At 38.4% G+C, this 8,874-nt stretch overlaps 1 long non-coding RNA gene across 1 annotated transcript in view; it reads left to right on the top strand.

Moving 5' to 3' along the window:
• The first annotated feature begins 311 nt into the window (after window positions 1-311).
• Window positions 312-8,874, top strand: part of LOC148110142 (uncharacterized) — a 182,367-nt gene continuing 173,804 nt past the window's right edge. The window contains exon 1 of the long non-coding RNA XR_015724332.1: window positions 312-605. This is a non-coding gene — a long non-coding RNA (uncharacterized LOC148110142). The remainder of the gene's footprint in view (window positions 606-8,874) is intronic.

Raw genomic sequence — 8,874 nt, 5'->3', positions numbered from 1 at the left:
GATAAATAATCAGATGCTCGAGATTAAAGGAGCCCTGGAAATCATCCAAAGATCCTCCCCCATGGGGCCTGAAAAAGCTAATTAGTGGATCAGTGCCCCCAGATGGGAGGCCGCTGCAATGACCTGGTCCACGTCCCAAAGGTCAACCTCAGTCAGTCTGCGCTTATGGGGAACACCTGTTGAAGCGAAGCCGCACCAATCACAATCCACCAACTCAGCGTTAGCTAGTTGACCTTCCCCTAGAAAATAGGACCTTGCTAGCCTTATAAGGAAATCCCTGCACCCTGGCCAATGTTCTGTTTCTGCATGATTTCATCTAAACATTCTGTAGAATTTGTTCTTGCTCAAAATCTTTCAGGAAGCATGCCGTTGCTCTTGAGGCACTGTGCTCCCCCCACCCCCAATCCATGGGTTGTTTTCCCTTGAATAAAGGACCGCAAACTCGTTACTAAGTTGTTTTGGTTTTGCCATTTGATCCTTTTCGCAACCGGATGGACCCTGGAGGCAGCTGGGGAAGATTCTGGAGTCGGCTCCTCCATGCTGGCGGATCTACCCACAGAGCCTTGCTGGTTGGCTGCGTCTTCGGCCCCTCTCCTCGATCTCTGGTAAGCTTCTCTCTGATTTTGCATTCTGAGTTCTTGGGGTTCGTTTGTCCTGGGTGTGAGAGACCCTAGATTTCCACAGTGAGGCTTAAGAGGCCAGGCTACAGAGGAATTAGAACTGTTGGGGTCTGTTAGTACACCTGTGTTGTGCCACATTGGAAAATTTACTGTAAGGAATAATAGACTTCTAGAAGTTACAAAATGTATTTATACGTTTGCCCACCCACAGGATGCTGGTGTAAAAGTTCACGATTGCTTGCTTCTGAATTTTCAACCAGGATTTAGTGATTCTAAAGGTTAAGAATTCTAATCAATTCGTGCCTGGCTGGCTCCCTCAGTTAAGCGTCAGCTTTGGCCGCTTGGTTTCGGCCCAGGTCATGATCTCAGGGTCCTAGGATTGAGCCCCACATTGTCTTCTTCCCCTCTGTCTCTCCCTCTGCCCCTCCCCTGCTCCTGCCCACACACAGTCTCTTTCTCTCTCACTCTCAAACAAATAGATCTTTTAAGAAAGAATTCTAATCAATACATGCAATTAAAACTACTTAGAAATAATAAGGGTGAAAGGAAACAACAGCATACGGAAAGTAGGTAAGAAAAGTAAAATCATTGTTCTGGAATGAGAAGAGGAAAAATAAAGGACAAAATCTGAATGGATATCAAAAAAGTTGTGGACAGTTTGTGGAAAAGGAATCTTGGGAGAGGAATTGTATGTGAGGTCAGGCTGAGACTGAATGGCTTTCATGGATTTAATTAAGTTTTTTAAAAAAATGAATTAATATCGAAAGTACACTGGTATAAAATGAGAATTTGGTTTTGTGTGTGTTCAAAGGACAAATTTTTCTTAGATTATTGGTCTCCTCTTCATATGAAATTGCAAACAAAGGTTTTTCTTTAACTTTTAAGTACCGTGCCTGGGCACCAATAGCAAAATAATGTACTGCGTTTGACGTTGGCTTTCTCAGGTCTTTGGTTACTTAGGAAAACCCAGCCTTCTCAATAGTAAAAGAGCAAAATTCTGTTCACAGCTATGTAACCTTCCATATTCATCTTTAACATCTCTTGACACTTTGGTGACTTTAATCCCAAGAAAGTCAAAATAGTGTTTCGTTAACTTGTACCCGCAGGCCCATTTTCCAGCAAATATACCAATAACGTTCAAACGTGAAACTTAGGTCAGAGAGGAAAACAAAACAAAAAATTGTATTTGTAAAAGGTGTCTAAATGCAAGGGAAAAAAAAATAACCAAGACCTGTCCCAGTCTTGAGTTGTTTGTTGTGGGGCCCGGGGCAACTGTAGTGTACCATCCTCTACATGTCAGGACAGAGTATTTCTGGGGCCCATATTCAGAGAGTGGAGGGACTGACCTTCCCTCAGTCTGTGCTCTGAGGATTGGTGTATTGAAGCTGAATCAGGGCACGGAATAAACAGATCTGAAGGAAAACCAGGAATAGAAATACTCTTCCAAGGATAACAGCAGATTTGTGGAGCCCCCCCCCCCCATCTTCCTTGGGCCACACCTAATTTCTGGCCCCAGCAGAGAGTGGTGGGAGCAAACAGGACTGACCCCTTGGAGCTGATGAGAAAGTGCTTCCTCCCCCCTTTTGCTGCAAGCATTGCTCTAACTCCCAGGTAGAAGCTTGAGGGTGCAAGAGTAAGTTTTCTTCCGTTAGGGCCATTTGGTAGAACAAGCAAAAATTTCAGATGTTTATGTGACACTTTGTCAGGATTAAATCTTTTGGACTGAGTAAACAGACCAGAGATAGGTACTCTGAAACTGTTGAAAGTTGTAATAGGTTTGAGAAAATGGCTTTTGACCAAAGAAATAGGGTTTCTGAGCTTTAAACATATAGACATAAAATTGATTGGGCTTCTTTCTTTTTTTTCTTTCTTTCTTTCTCTCTCTCTCTCTCTCTCTCTTTTTCTTGTATACTACAAGATAGTAAGTGGCACATACTAGTTCTACGTTTTTATGAAGTACAGATTAACTGCTATCTTGAAATTTCCCATTCCAAAAGAAGTTACTAATAATCTCGATATAATGAAACACACGATAAGGTACCTTGGATTGGTTTGTGTGTGTGTGAGTGTGTGAGCGTGTTCTCTTGTAAAGAAAAAAAAAATCTTTCCTCAAAATTCACTCCAAATTTCCACCTAATTCTTACCTACCTTTGAAGTGAAAACATTCAAGAAGAGCATTTTAGCAGAAATAATACATGCATTGAGTTTAAAAGGGGAATGTATATTTTAGTGGTTCAGTTCTTAAATGTTAAAGTTTTAATATTAAAATGTGAACTGGGAAATAAGTTAAAAGCCCCCCTCCCCACATTATTATGAATAGAAGTAAAATTTGGCAAAATATGATTAGGTGTCTATTGTAATCAGTAAATTTTAATACCACAATTCCACTGAGACAGCAGGAGTATTCAGCCTGGTCTGTAGAAGAATTGACTGTTATCCTTAGTGTGATTTCAAAGAGATAAGTCCTCTGGGAACGAAAGTCATTTAAACCCTAAATTGTTACCAAAAAACACTTTTAAGTGTAGGAATCCAAAATGCCCAGGTAGCATTCTATAATTTATTCACAAAAATCATACTTTACTAGAAACGTATCAGACAATAAATAAACAAATTAGCATTTTGTTAGAGGTACCTTTCATCATAAAGGAATTTGATGTCAACAATTCAAATAGGAGAAAACAAAGTACTTAATTTATTAGAAAAATTAGAATCTTAATTGGAATTTGATTATGATCTACAGTAATTAAGGGTAGCTTTAAAAGGGTGCTTTCATTGTCCAGAAAAGGCCCCCCGTGTCATCCATAGTACCTCCCAAATGTGTGAATACTTCTCCAGCCTTGCACATTTATAACATGTCTTTGTAGGTAGTTATCGTATTGTAATGTGTTTGTGAGGCATCTTTCAAAGTTGTCTTAAAAATTTTCCATAAATACATTTTTTGGCTGAAGAAATCGAGATGTATATTTTGGTTTCTTTTCCAACAACCAAATGCTATTTTAGGACAAATTTGAGACTGTGAAACTCTCCTATCTCTTATTTCAAATTTATGTGGTAGAACAGATTGAAGTCAAATTTCTTCCTTGGTAGCCTAATTTATCCCTCAAATTCCTGGAAACTCGCACCTGTTCTCACGTTTTCAGTCAAAAACTTAGTCTAAGGGAATGTTTGACAAAAAGGTGTCCTCAGATTAAAAGATCATTCTGTCCGTGAGATTCATTTCACTGAACATTCTGCCAAGTATTACCATCCTATCTCCTAAGATTAAAATCAACATCTCCAAAGGAGACCTCGCTATCTTTCCTCCAATGCAATGCTATTTCCACCTTTACTCTTTATCCCTTATCACAGTGAGTCATATCTTGAGGTCACCCTGGACTGTTTTTCTCCCTCACAGATAACATCTAAGCAGTCCTCATCTCTGTAGATTCCAACCTCTTCCCATGTGTCATTTCTTTTTCCCTTGAACCTTGTAGGTGGATCGTTTATCTTTTGACTAGAATCCTGCCTTCTGTATGCCTGAAGCTAAGCATTGAGGATTACTGTTGGAGAAATCGCAGAGAAAGATCAGATTGGATCCATAATTAGTTCATGGTCATCCACTTTGGGCTCGACGATGTCTAGTAATGTCTGGCTACTGGTCAGTCGTGCTTCTGTGCATATATATCAACTATTTTTATCTCCAAATTTCAGATTTTCTTTGAATGTTCAATTCACCATAACCCCAACTCTTAGTTTCTGACTTCACCACCTACTTCATAGAGAAAAGAGAAGACATGTATTAATAGTTCTATCACTTTCATGATACCAAACAAAAAACCAAGGTACATACTTATCCATTCTTTTCTCCTTCCTATAAAAATCTCAGTTCTTTTTCTCATCTATAACTGATAATTTTATTATCCCCCACCTTCTTGAAGGCCTTATACTGTCAGTTCTCTATTTCCTGAATACTAAGCTTTCCCATTATTTTTAAATTCACTTGAGGCTCTCATAGTAAAATAAAACAAAACAAAAATCTCAGTGTAAACTGTCATCCCTGTTCAGCTAACCTCTTTCTTTACAGCACGATTATTCAAAAGATACTGTGTATTTGATGTTTTCATCTTGTCTCTTGACTTTCTCTTAACTGCCCTTAAATTTAGTACTGTTCTTCTATTCATTGGTTGCTGAAACTGCTCTTGCCAGAATGTTTATGATCTCCACAATCCTCCCCATTCTGTCTTTCAGCAGTATTTAACCCAATTCACTACTCCTTAATTTATGCTTCACTTCCCGACAATCTCTTGACTCCTGCCAGACTCAGCATCTCTCTGTCTCTCAAGCTCCTCAGGCCATCCTTACCTTGGTACACAGTTTTCCTGAGCCTGGAGAAGAAAATCCACTTGTGGGGAAAACTTTAACAACCACAAGAGGGCTAACACCATAGTAAATTTATATGCCTGGTTTGGTGATTACAGTTTTAGAGTCTTAGATAAATCACACCCCAACTCTGTAATCTTAACGACTGGTGAAGGCGTACACTCTATGTCAGATTGTAATGCTGAGCACTGAGCGATATGTACTCTAAGCTTGTTAAGTTGTCACTGGCATTCACTCAACAAACAAGAGTTTGTTAAACTTTGGCCATTTGGCGCAATGCTCATTGGGGTACAGAGTCTCTAGAAACAGACCCTGTGATTAAGATGGAATCCTTCCAGGAAGGAAAGCTATACGCGTATGAACCAATTTTGTGTCTGAGAAGATATCATGAAGTCAGTTGTTCAACACAATCTCAAGGACTTTTCAATCAAACTGCATCTTCTGAATTATAGTCTTTTTTATTTCGATCCCGGGATCAGACAAATCTGGGTTTGAATCTTGGCTCCCCCGTCTATTTGTGACCTAGACCAAGTTTACTTAATCCCTGAGTTTTGGTTCTTCCCCTGTAAAACGGACACACGTGGTGAGCTCGCCCTAAGGCTTCAGACTTGGGTGTTTCCTTGTGGTGATCTGGTTTTTTGAGTACATCTCTGTTGCCGTTCTCAGGCTCTTCTTGGTAGCTTCGTGTGTGTTCCCGCCACTGGAGCAGCAGCTGCCAACATACATCTTAATTATAGATGGATATATATTTACACTCCCATACCTACTAGAATATTAGAAATGAGATCTCGAGACCTCATTAGAGATTCTTGGTCTAATCCTACCTCTTCGATTAATTAAATGTATGACCTAATTTATTTAGCGATCCTGAGTTTTCTGACATGTAAGTTTCCGAGACTGGATAACTACCTAACAACCCCACGAACCCTGATACAGTGTGAGTTATCAAATCTAAGCAGCTCATTTATGTAGGCACAGAAGAGAACTTTATATATAATGAGTTTGAAAAGGAAAAAAAGAAATGGGGTTTTCTATTTTCTGCTACAATTATAATTTTGATTTCTGTCCAAATTACAGAAAATAGCGATGATATTAAAGATCTCTAAAATATGAAAAATAGTGAGGCAGACTCAATAAATTGCTGACTCTTTTATGAAATCTATAACAATGTTATTAGATTAAAATTTTATTGAAATTTTTCATCCACTGACATTTTCATAAGTGATAAGTTAAAAATAAAATCCCTTATGCTAATTTGATTCTTAAATTTGGTTGACTTTCTATAAAAATATAATAATGAAAACACTTTACTTTAGAAAGTGAAAGCAACATATCTGACCTTCAATTTTATGATTATTCAAGTAACATCAAAATTAAATGATCTTTGAAGAAAGAAAATACATGTACTTAGAAGACACATTGTCATCTTTTATTTATAATTAAGTATTCATTTGACATCATCTCAGACAATAATTTTTATATAGCATTTTATAAATATGGCATTGGAACTACTATCTTTTATATATTTCACTATGCTATGCTTCCCTAAAATTATATTATGAAAATTGTATCAACTATTAGAAGCATCTTCCAATAGATAAGCACAGTTTGAAAAAAAGTGTGTCTCATTATGTGATCACCAACTATAGGTCTGAAGAGCTGAGAACTTTAAATCATACAAGGGATAGCTTGGTGGCAGAGTAAGAAAAATTTGTACACATATAAGGATGTGGAGGGGAGCAGAATTAGCTTTATGTACTTATTACAAAGACAAAAATCCTTCCAGGGGTTCTTTGCTCCAAATGATCTGTAGTAGATTCCTGTTGCTACTGTAACGTCTGTAAACTATAAACTACTATAAACTATAAACATATAAAACTATAAACATACTAGTTGACTACAAATACAGTAGCTTAAAGAAACATAAATGTATTATTTATTGTTCTCGAGGTCAGAAGTCTGAAAAAGGCTTCACTGGGCTAAAACCAAGATGTCATTTGAGTTCCTAATGGATATTCTAGGAAGAACTGGGTCCTTTGTCTTTGCCACTTTTCAACTTTTAGAGGTCACCTGCATTTTTTAGCTATTAGCTACCTCTACCATCCCACATGTAGCATCTTCAGATCTTTCTCTGACTTTGAAACTCATTTTCCCTTTCACAAAAACACTTGCAGTTGCATTTGGCCCCTGGAATAATCTAGGATAATTGCCCCGTCTCAAGATCCTTAACTTAATCAGAGTGGAAAACTCCCTTTTCCCTTTTCGTATGGACAGGGTGCAGTGATTAGGACATGGACATCTTGAGTGGGCCATTATGTCTGCCTAGCACAGATGCCTATTGAAATTTCAATATCAGAAACACGTATGTGCAAACATTTGAAGACGACACATTTGAGTTCTAGAGCAGCAATGAAGCATAAGGGAAAGAAGGCGGGCTTTGATGCCACTTACAGCAGGTTCAGACCCCAGAACTGTCATTTGCCAGCTGTAGAACCTTTAGCAAATTACTCATTGTCTGTCTAAGTCAGTTTCATCATTTCTGAATGGAGGTAAAAATAAAATGTAAATTGAGAGGTTCTTATGAGAACAACAAATATCATACCTAGAGTATCAGAAAATACTAGTTATTGATAGCATTATTATACAGATTAATCAGTCATTCATACTGTGAATTACAGTTCAAATTTACAAAATTTGAGTTTAATTACAGCCCAAAATAACAAAAATTAAATTATTATTCAGCTACCGTCCTCCTCAGTTCTGTATTAGATACTGTTGTTGCTAGTCATTTAAGCACATCTGTACGATTTAAGATGAGTAAAAGTGTTTAGCATTTAAATACGAAGATCAGGGGAAGGTCAGAGAAAATTGTGACTTTAAGGGATTTAGGCTGAACTTGACCTTATCAGTAGGGCTTTAGTTCAGCATACAGAGCGGGGAAAAGCTGTTCCAAGAGGTGAAGCAGGGTGAAAAATAGGCACACACACATGAATGTACACATTGTCATGTGTTCTTTTAGATCCTAGAGTCCCAGATGAGAATGCTTCATTTTTTTGCCAATATTTAGAACATAAACTCATGCAATTAGGAACTTACTCTTTGAATGAGAGTGGTGACTACAACATCCAGTGCTGTCCTGGCTCACCTTTTATGTGCGCTCTAATTAAAATGGAAGCACGTTTTCAAAGAAGAGCCCAGTTGCTTTGGGAATCCTTTTATTTCTCTTTTGCTCACAGCCACATGTTTTATTTCATAAATATCCACTAAGGAAAATGAGAATTTTAGTTGAGCTATTTAGAGTGTTACTTGAAATAAAAACTACCTGAACAAAAAAGGAGGAGAAAGAGAAGAAAAGGGAAGAGTGGGAGTAGGAAGAGGAGGAGGTAGAGATGGAGAGGAAAAAGGAGACGAGAAAACCAATTGGCACACTAGTATTCATATCTGTATTCATCCAGCCACCTGTCCATGGAAGGCTCTGCTCTATCCCACGGTGTCCTAAGCATAGGAAGACATAAGAAATGAACTGACTTGAGAGAGGGAAAACCAGCCTGGTTGGAGAAGGGGATTGCTGTTTGAAATGAAGAGAGAGCCATGGGGACACAAGAGAGACAGAAAGACCTGCCATGCAAGACAAGTTTGTCATTTAGTGGGACTGATGTTGGGGTGCTATTAGGGGCCCTGCTGTGGCAGCAGGTGGGGTGCACATGACAGAACGCGCATATGCCCTTGCTAACCTTCTCATAGACTTGGTCCTCGTTGAGAGATTTTGTCCCCTTCTATCAGCTCCGTCTTAAAGACTTGATTTTATTGTGTCTCTAGTCTCGTCCCACTGCTTTAATAACCTTCTGTCTTAGCCATTCAGCTTCCAGAGCCCCTACCTTTACCTTCCCAGCTT

Source organism: Ursus americanus, chromosome 5 (genome assembly GCF_024610735.1).
Source record: "Ursus americanus isolate L20-20 chromosome 5, mUrsAme1.1.p, whole genome shotgun sequence".
Classification (NCBI taxonomy): domain Eukaryota; kingdom Metazoa; phylum Chordata; class Mammalia; order Carnivora; family Ursidae; genus Ursus; species Ursus americanus.
Note: the sequence above shows the minus strand (reverse complement) of the source record. Positions and strands in the feature narration are given on the sequence as shown.